Source organism: Callospermophilus lateralis, chromosome 5 (genome assembly GCF_048772815.1).
Source record: "Callospermophilus lateralis isolate mCalLat2 chromosome 5, mCalLat2.hap1, whole genome shotgun sequence".
NCBI classification, from domain to species: Eukaryota; Metazoa; Chordata; class Mammalia; order Rodentia; family Sciuridae; genus Callospermophilus; species Callospermophilus lateralis.
In genome coordinates, this window is record NC_135309.1 from 12451896 (window position 1) to 12460595 (window position 8700).

Consider the following 8700-nt stretch of genomic DNA (forward strand, 5'->3'; position numbering starts at 1 on the left):
GAGTAACAGTTTGTGCAAGGCTTGAGCTCTAAAATATTAAAGTGTGATGCCCATTACTTTTAGCATTTTTCTTTATTAAAGAAAGAGATACCTTACAATTTTGGCCAGGCTTGATTTTTTTCATGAATAACCTGAATATGTGTCACTAGAGATATGTATACATCTGAAACTAAATATGTTTGTCTGAGCCTTATCTAAGTGTTCTGTAGAAGTTTATAAAAATAAAGTTCATATAGGTTTAACCAACAAGCGCTATCTTTTATATATTGCATCTGACATAAAAGAGCCACACTGCCAATTGAGAAACTGATATAAATCTGTCTGCTTTAACTAAGTCTAGTTCTGACAAATAACACTGTTCTCTAAATGTATAAGAGATTTAAGGCTGTCCTTTGATTTTTGGTAATGCTGCAAACTCTGCAAACCTGTAACGATCTATGAATTCTGAATTTTACTGTAAAAAATTAAGTCTGATTAACATAAGGACATCTGTGTAATCATGATGCTAACTACTAGTTCTCTGCATATTAAGTATACTCATGTTCTTCTAATATACAAGTTTTAAAATATAAAGCTTGGAAAAGCACTTTACCAAGCTAATGTTCTCCAAACTAAATTTGTCTGAAATGGTAATTTTAAACTTAAAGAAATAGCAAATTTAATTGGAGATTTCTTAATGTCATTTAATGTTCTGTAACAGGACTTGTTATCAATAAGATATACATATATATAATTTTGTTACTTTTTAAAAAATATTTATTTATTTATTTTTAGTTTTTTTCCCAGTTGAACACAATATCTTTATCTTTATTTTTATGTGGTGCTGAGGATCAAACTCCATGCCTCAGGCATGCCAGGTGAGCACTCTATGGCTGAGCCACAAGCACAACCCTTATGCTACCTTTTACACTGGGGTAAATGTATTTTTAAAAGATAATAAGTGACTGATCTTTTTAAAGGTGAATATTGTAAAACTTGAAAACATTTTACTGATTTCCACAAAAAGGGTTTTAAAAGCTCTCTAAGCTTTTCTTTCATTCATATTTCAGATATAATGAAGAACCCCACCCTACCTTAGATAAGGCTCTGGCTCTCACTTCAGCCCTTGGGCAGGCCAGGTGTCATAGGTGAAGGTTCAATACCTGGGAATCCAAAGGGAGTTTGAATTAAAGAGACAGACTCTAATTACCTTTAAACCAGCTCGTACCCCTAGCCTCGAGCTACCTATTAGAGTAGCAGCGAGGTTTGCTGAAGAGGGGAGAGAGAGAGAGAGAGAGAGAGAGAGAGAGAGAGAGAGAGAGAGAGAGAGAGACTCCATGGAGTGGACTTTTATTGGGGAACAAAAAAGTTCTGGGGAAAATCCCATCCAATGAAGATTAAGGGGGGGCAGTGTCCCAAGGTCAGGTGAGACAATTGAGTCTTCAGGGGCTGTGGTCAGGCACACCTCCACAAGGACAAGCCCTTGGACCTGAGAAGGGTGGGGAAAGCTCTGAAAACAAAGATGTGTCTAAGCACCTCTCACCCAGCCAGGGAGGTGACTCGAATCACATGCAAGAATAGCCTCCCACATCCCACCTTATTCCATGTTAGAATGGCTCCAAAAGAAGCTAAACTTCTGTGTTCAAAAGATTGATTTTTGTTGTAAAGATAACTGTAATCTCAAACAGGGGATAGAATGTATAACTATGTAAAGGTTCAAGATTATAAAAGTCATTTTTCTTGGTTCATAGCTATTACACAAACTGAATATGTTTTTGCTCAGTTAATTTCATTTTTAAATTTTCCTTGTAAACTTTATAAGTGTTGCCTGTTTGTGTTTTGCAGAGGTACTGCTTCTAAAAGAAAAAGGAAAAAACAAAAACCTCGGGTTAATTTAGGATAAATAGTATAAAATGCTAACTTGCAGTACTAATACTAACCCAATTAAGTGAAAGGGGTAATTGTAAACTTACAGATATTAATGCTATAACCTGTTACTCCCTCTTTAAGACTGGTGCAATTGGTTTGATGGGTGTTTAAAACCAAAAATTTGGAGACCAAAGTCAAGGAAGTAAAAGGGCAAAGGAAAAAACAGCCAATATTTGGCCCTTGCCCTCTAAGGTCAGCCAGCCCACAGGGAATCATGAGACCCTCTAAGGGCTCTGAAACCCTGGTGAGTCACCTGACCTGCCATAAGGGAGATGGAGAGGACCTAGAGAACAGAAAGCCAACTGGTGGTGCATATTCTGGAAAGAGGAGGGTCACTGGAGAGTGAAATGCATGAAGCTTCCAAGAGAAGCCACATGTGTGGTCATCAAGACTCTAACCTGACCCAGCCTGGCCCATGACACCACTGATAGAGAAAATCTAAAGGAGCCAGGAGGCTTCAGCCATGTCCCCAAGAGTGATTGCTGATGAATCTTAGCTAACTCTTAAGAATAGATGGGAACAAGGTCAGTTTTGACCAAGTTAGTCTTGAACACCTGAGCACAGTCCTACAGGGACATTCACAAAAATAATAAATAAATAAATAAATATTTAATAGAACTTAAGATGTACACTTGTGTCAGCCCTACCAAAATTAAGGAAAGCTGGAGGCTGTAAAGGAAGGGTACTTAGGAAAGTGCCTAATATTTAACCATCACCAAGGACTCCAGAGACACAGGCTGTCCTGCATTCCAGAGACTGGCTGAAATACCGATTGTTTTCATTGTACTTGTTTGCCAAAAAAAGTAAAACTTTCTGTCATGTTTATTGTTGTCCTGGCATAAACCTTGCCTATGGATACTTTGTTCAGTCACCTGCCAGCTGCCACCATGGACCTCTGGAGTGTTGTGGTGTTGAATATCCTTAACTGTCCATACCCCACCTTAGAGAAAACAAGGACTTTGGTCACTTTCCCCCAACTTTGCCCATCCTCAGCTCGAAATAGCTTGGACATGTGGAAGTAGCCCCTTTTCCATAGAAATGGAAGGTAGAAATTAACAGTGGGGAAATGTAACAGTGGTCCCTTCACCTTCTAGATGTAGCCCACATTGCTCTCGCTCTTCTCCCCTCCCCCTCCCTAACAAGATTGGGGAGATGTGTCATCTTTTCTTCCCCAGTTAACTGCCCCAACACACCCACTACAGGAAGAGGCCTGCTGAGGATCTGGGAAGTGAGGATCTCCCAAATTAACAAGTGAATCCTAACAGTTTCAGTCCTGGCTGTCCCAGTCCCTCCCGTTCATTCTCAGCTTCAGTGGATGAACTGACCCTGACCCTTCCCAGACCCTGTGTGTGTGTGTGTGTGTGTGTGTGTGTGTGTGTGTATCAGGGGGAGGGGCTGCTCCTTCCATTTAGAGACAAAGATCCCTGGTAGCCTCACTTCCTGCCCAGGGCCTTGCCCAACTCTTTCTGCTTGACAGTCCCCTTCCTCAGGCCTCCAGGACTCCCTTTCTTCCCTTCTTTGGGCTACTCTAATCCTGCTCCCAGGGAAGCAGGAGGGAGCAGCTGCAGGAGGGAGCAGCTGCAGGAGGGAGCAGCTGTGCTCACCCACAGCCCCTGGACTCCCCGCCTGGAAGGCTCCAGGGCACAGGGGCTCTTTCCTTTCCAACAAGGTGCATGTCAGCTTCTATTTGTTCCCTTAAATATTGTTTTAGAATTAATTTATTAGTTTATTCATTTGGCAGATGCAAGGACCCAGAGCCAGAGGTGTTTAATCTAGGGACAACATAAGTCTTGGACACATTCCCAGCGCCTCAAACACATTTGCCCGTGGTCAGCACTGAATGCTTACTTGTTGAATGAATGAATAAATGTTTGACTTTGTGGAGAGCAGAATTAAATTATGGATCTGAAAGTGTTTTGTGAAATGTAATAACTAGTTTTGTTATCATTAGCAGTGATAGTGACCATTGTCCAATAAAGGGTTCAAGTTATTGTTTTTGTTTTTTAATTTTTTGGCAGTACTGGGGATTGAACCCAGGAGTTTTGTGGCACTGAACTACATATCCAACCTTTTATTTGTTTGTCTGTTTATTTAAATTATTTTTCAAGATAGGACCTTGCTAACTTGCTGAGGCTGACTTTGACCTTGAGAACCTCCTGCCGCAGCCTCCCAAGTTGCTGGGATTACAGGACTTGTCTCACCAAGCCTGGTTTCCAGTAAAGCTCAATACAGGAGCTCAATGGCAATGTCAGTGTTTAGGTACAGAGACAGTGTGACAGAGCCCATCTGGAAGAGCGCCTGCAGTCCAGCCACACAGGAGTTCCGCATCCTAGACAAGGCATGGAGCCTCCTGCCATTCCAGCTCCCTGTGATTTCATGAGACACCCTTGCATTAGGCACCCCTCTTGCTCCATAGCCATCCCTCAAGATACTACTCTAGCCAGGAAGCTGGAGACCCGCTCTAAAGGCCTATGGATTAAACCTTGTCATTGGAGAGTGGGTTCCTAGGCCCTCTGTGTGACTCTTTCTGAATGTCAGGGCAGAGTGCTGTCTCCAGAAACAAACTCCTGGGTTTGCCCTGCTCGCCTCGGGCTCCCTCCACTGCCCTTCCTTTTCCTTGCTGTATGTTGAGCTTCTTCCTAACTCACATCACTTTGGCTTTCCTCTCTCTGACAAATCCTTAAATGCAGCCCTAATAAATATCAAATTCCCTAAAAGGCCTGGGTCCAAGTCCCAGCTATAAAATACAGTAAGATGAAAAAGATAAAATACAATATGATAAAATACAATCAAATAAAGTAAACTACAATACAATAAAATAAAATACAAGGCAATACAAGAAATGCAAGGCAAAGCAAGACAATACAAGACAACACAAGGCAATACAAGGTAATACAAGACAATATAAGGCAATAAAATGCAATACAATGACATAAAGTAAAATACAATACAATACAATAAATTACAAAAAAATACAATGAAATCAAATAAAATATGATATGATTCAATACAATAAATTAATAAAAAATAAAATAAAATACAAAACAATACACTACAATAAAATAAAATAAAGTAAAATATAATACAATAAAAGGCAATACAATGCAATAAAATAAAATAAAATAAAATAAGGCTGGGGATGTGGCTCAAGCAGTAACGAGCTCGCCTGGCATGAGCGGGGCGCTGGGTTCGATCCTCAGCAACACATAAAAATAAAATAAAGATGTGTCCACCGAAAACTGAAAAATAAATATTAAAAAATTCTCTCTCTCCTCTCTCTCTCTCTCTCTCTATCTTTAGAAAAAAATACAATAAAATAAAATACCATAAAATAAAATAAAACACATTAAATAAAATAAAATAAAAGTTAAAAAAAGTAAAATAGAATACATAAAATGCAATACAAGGCAATACAATGCAATAAAATAAAAAAAATAAAATACAATAAGATAAAGTAAAATACAATACAATAAAAGGCAATACAAGACAGTGCAAGGCAATACAATGCAATGCAAAAAAATAAAATACCATAAAATAAAATAAAATGCAATAGCATAAAATAAAAGAAATACAATACAATACAATACAAAACAAAGTAAAATACAATACAGAACAATACAACAAAATGCAATAAAATAAAATATAATAAAATACGACACAATACAATACAAAAAATAAAATACAACACAATACAATAAATAAAATAAAATAAATACAATAAAATGCAACACAAGGCAATACAAGACAATGAAATATAATAAGTAAAATACAATACAATACAATACAATAAAACACAATAAAATAAAATAAAACACAATATTAAAATAAACTAAAATACAATAAAATGCAATACAAGACAATACAATGCACTAAAATAAATAAAATGAATACAACACAATAAAAAATAAAGTAAAATTAAAAAATAAAATAAATATAAGTAAAAAATAAAAAATTAATATATTAAAAAATTTAAAAATTAAAAACATAAAAAAATAAAAAATAAAATAAATAAAATAAATTTAAAAAATAAAATAAATTTAAAAATTTTAAAAATTACCTGAAATATAAGATAAAATATAAAACAAAACAAAACAAAATAAGATAAAATAAATAAAAAATAAAATAAAAAATAATGAAGTAAAAAATAATACAAATAAAATAAAGTAATAAAATTTAAAAATTTAAAAAATGAAATGAAATGAAATACAAAATGAAATGAAATGAAATAAATAAATAAATAATAAAATAAATTTAAAAATAAAAATAAAAATAAATTAAATATAAAATAAAATATAAAACAAAACAAAACAAAATAAAATAAATAAAAATTAATTAATTAATCAAATTAAAAAATAAAATAAATAAAATAAAAAATACTGCAAATAAGAAAATAAAATTAAAAAATGAAATGAAATATAAAATAAAATATAAAACAAAACAAAATAAAGCAAAATAAAATAAAATGAAATAAAAAATAAAATAAATAAAATAATACAAATAAAATAAATGAAACAAAAAATAATGCAAATAAAATAAAATAATAAAAAATGAAATGAAATATAAAATAAAATATAAAACAAAACAAAATAAAGCAAAATAAAATAAAATACTATAAATAAAATAAAATAAATTAAAAATAGTAAAAATAAAATAATAAAATACAAAAATTAAAAATGAAAAAATGAAATGAAATATAAAATAAAATATAAAACAAAACAAAATAAAAAATAAAAATGAAATTAAATATAAAATAAAATAAATAATACAAATAAAATAAAATAAATAAATAAAATATAAAATTAAAAAAATAATAAAATAAAAAATAATACGAATAAAATAGAATGAAATCCTCCCTGTTAGATCCCGGGCGCTCACTTTCCCGGTAGCGCTGCACAGCTGGGCCACAGTCTGTGTTCCCAGAAGTCTGGGTTCATCACTGAAGTCACTAATTTGACAGGTAAGCTCTCTTCTCAGGTCCCTCTCTAGTGAAACAGGAGGCAGGTCCGTCGAGAGAACTAGCTAAGCGGCCATTTCGGGGCAGTGGGGACGGCCTGAGAGAAGGCAGCTGGGCGGTGGTCATCTGGAGCTGGTGGGACGGGAGATGAACAGCCCCTTCGCCGCCGAGGAGGGACTGGTTTAAACTCCCAGCTCCCAGAGGGCAGAGGAGTCAGCGCCGCGGGACTGATTACACCGCCCGCTCTCGGCACCAGCCTCCCATTTCCACGGGAGACTCTCGGGCTTGCTGCCGGACCCCGCTGGGTCGGTCCTGTTGCCCAGGGGAGGCGGAGCGAGGCTGCTCGGTGCAGAGCAAGCTGCTCTCTGCCCTTGCGGAGTGGTCTCCTTGCCCCTCTCCACCACCTCTACCAAAGTACCTGAGCAGCATTTTGATTGACCCCTTAGTCACCCAGGAAATCAATTAGCTGCTCTTTCTCTGACACTGCCTTGCTGATTGCAGGGTCTCAGTTTCTCAAGGCTGCCTCTAAGGTGTGGAAGGAAAGAAAATGAAGAGCTTCCTCTTGAAGAGTTTATGGACTATGACAGACACATCAAAGACAGGTGCACATAGGAACATGCATATCCAACCCAAGTTACTTAAGTAGAAGAAGCAGTAAATTTTTCAATGCGAAATTTTATTAAAGGATTAGGTATAAAATTGCTTAGAAGGTAACTCGTGAAAAACAAAATCTTTTTTTTTTTTTTTTTTTTTTTACTGTTGGAACTGGAGTTTGTTGGGGAAAAAAAGAACTGAGATTTGACAGGCAGAACTAAGAAAATGGAATCTTTGACATGAATTTTATTGAAAACAATGGAAAGGGCGTGGTCCTCAGGCTCCAGTGGGGTTGAGGAGCCTGCAGCCGGTGCTGGTTGAGGGGGTCTGTGCCCTTCTCTGAAAACAAGATCTCACTCTCCATCATCTGTCATTGCACTCATAATTTCTGTCAATTTTGAGTTCTTTAATCCTCAATGCTACAAAGTAAAATTATTTTTAAAATTCAAACAAAAATGATTTAGTTTTAATTCTACTTTTTTTTTTTTTTTTTTTTTTTAACTTTAAGATCAACTAGAAAAACTCAACCATATAACTACCTCCCCCCTCCAGGAACTGAAAAGGGCACTTCTTGGACTTGTGGCTTGCGAGTGGCCCTTTCTGAGACAGTGAGTACTTCGGGGAAGCTTTCCCGCTTCGTGACCAGCCCGAAGCCCCCGGCCCGCAGGACCAGCGAGTGGCCTGGCCCCCAATCCTCGCCCGCAGCTGGGCAGGTGTGTTCCTAACGCCGGGCCTCCTGCCTCAGGGGGCGCCCCACTCTCTGCGGGCTCAGCGGGGCGCCCTGTCTGGCAAACCCGTGTTTGCAGCCGGTTCTTGGCCTCTCCACTGTCACCGTGGTGGGCACCTGGCGGGGAGCGCTCACCAGTTTAGTGCGCAGCTTTGCTGGCTGTGTTTCGCTTGGCTCCGTGAGGAGGAAGAGCTTCCCCAAGGTCAGGGAGCCCTGGCTGCAGCTCCACCGCTGTCACCAGCTGGGGGCTCCCTGAGCCGCGCGCCCACTGCGCCCAGATGTAAAGTGCTGTGGGAAATCTACCCTTTCTCCAGGGGAGAACATGGAAGAGTGTTGACCAGTCCACAAGAAATACAGAGAAACCCATCGTGTGCAGGAAAAGGTGGCCGATTATTTAATAGGATAACCTTGGCAGGGATGGTAGAAGGTGACTGCAGGGCAAACTGCTGGGGTGCAGAGAGCCAAGAGGACTGGGCCAGTGGCCACAAGGGACCTCTCCATGCAGGGAATAGAGGAT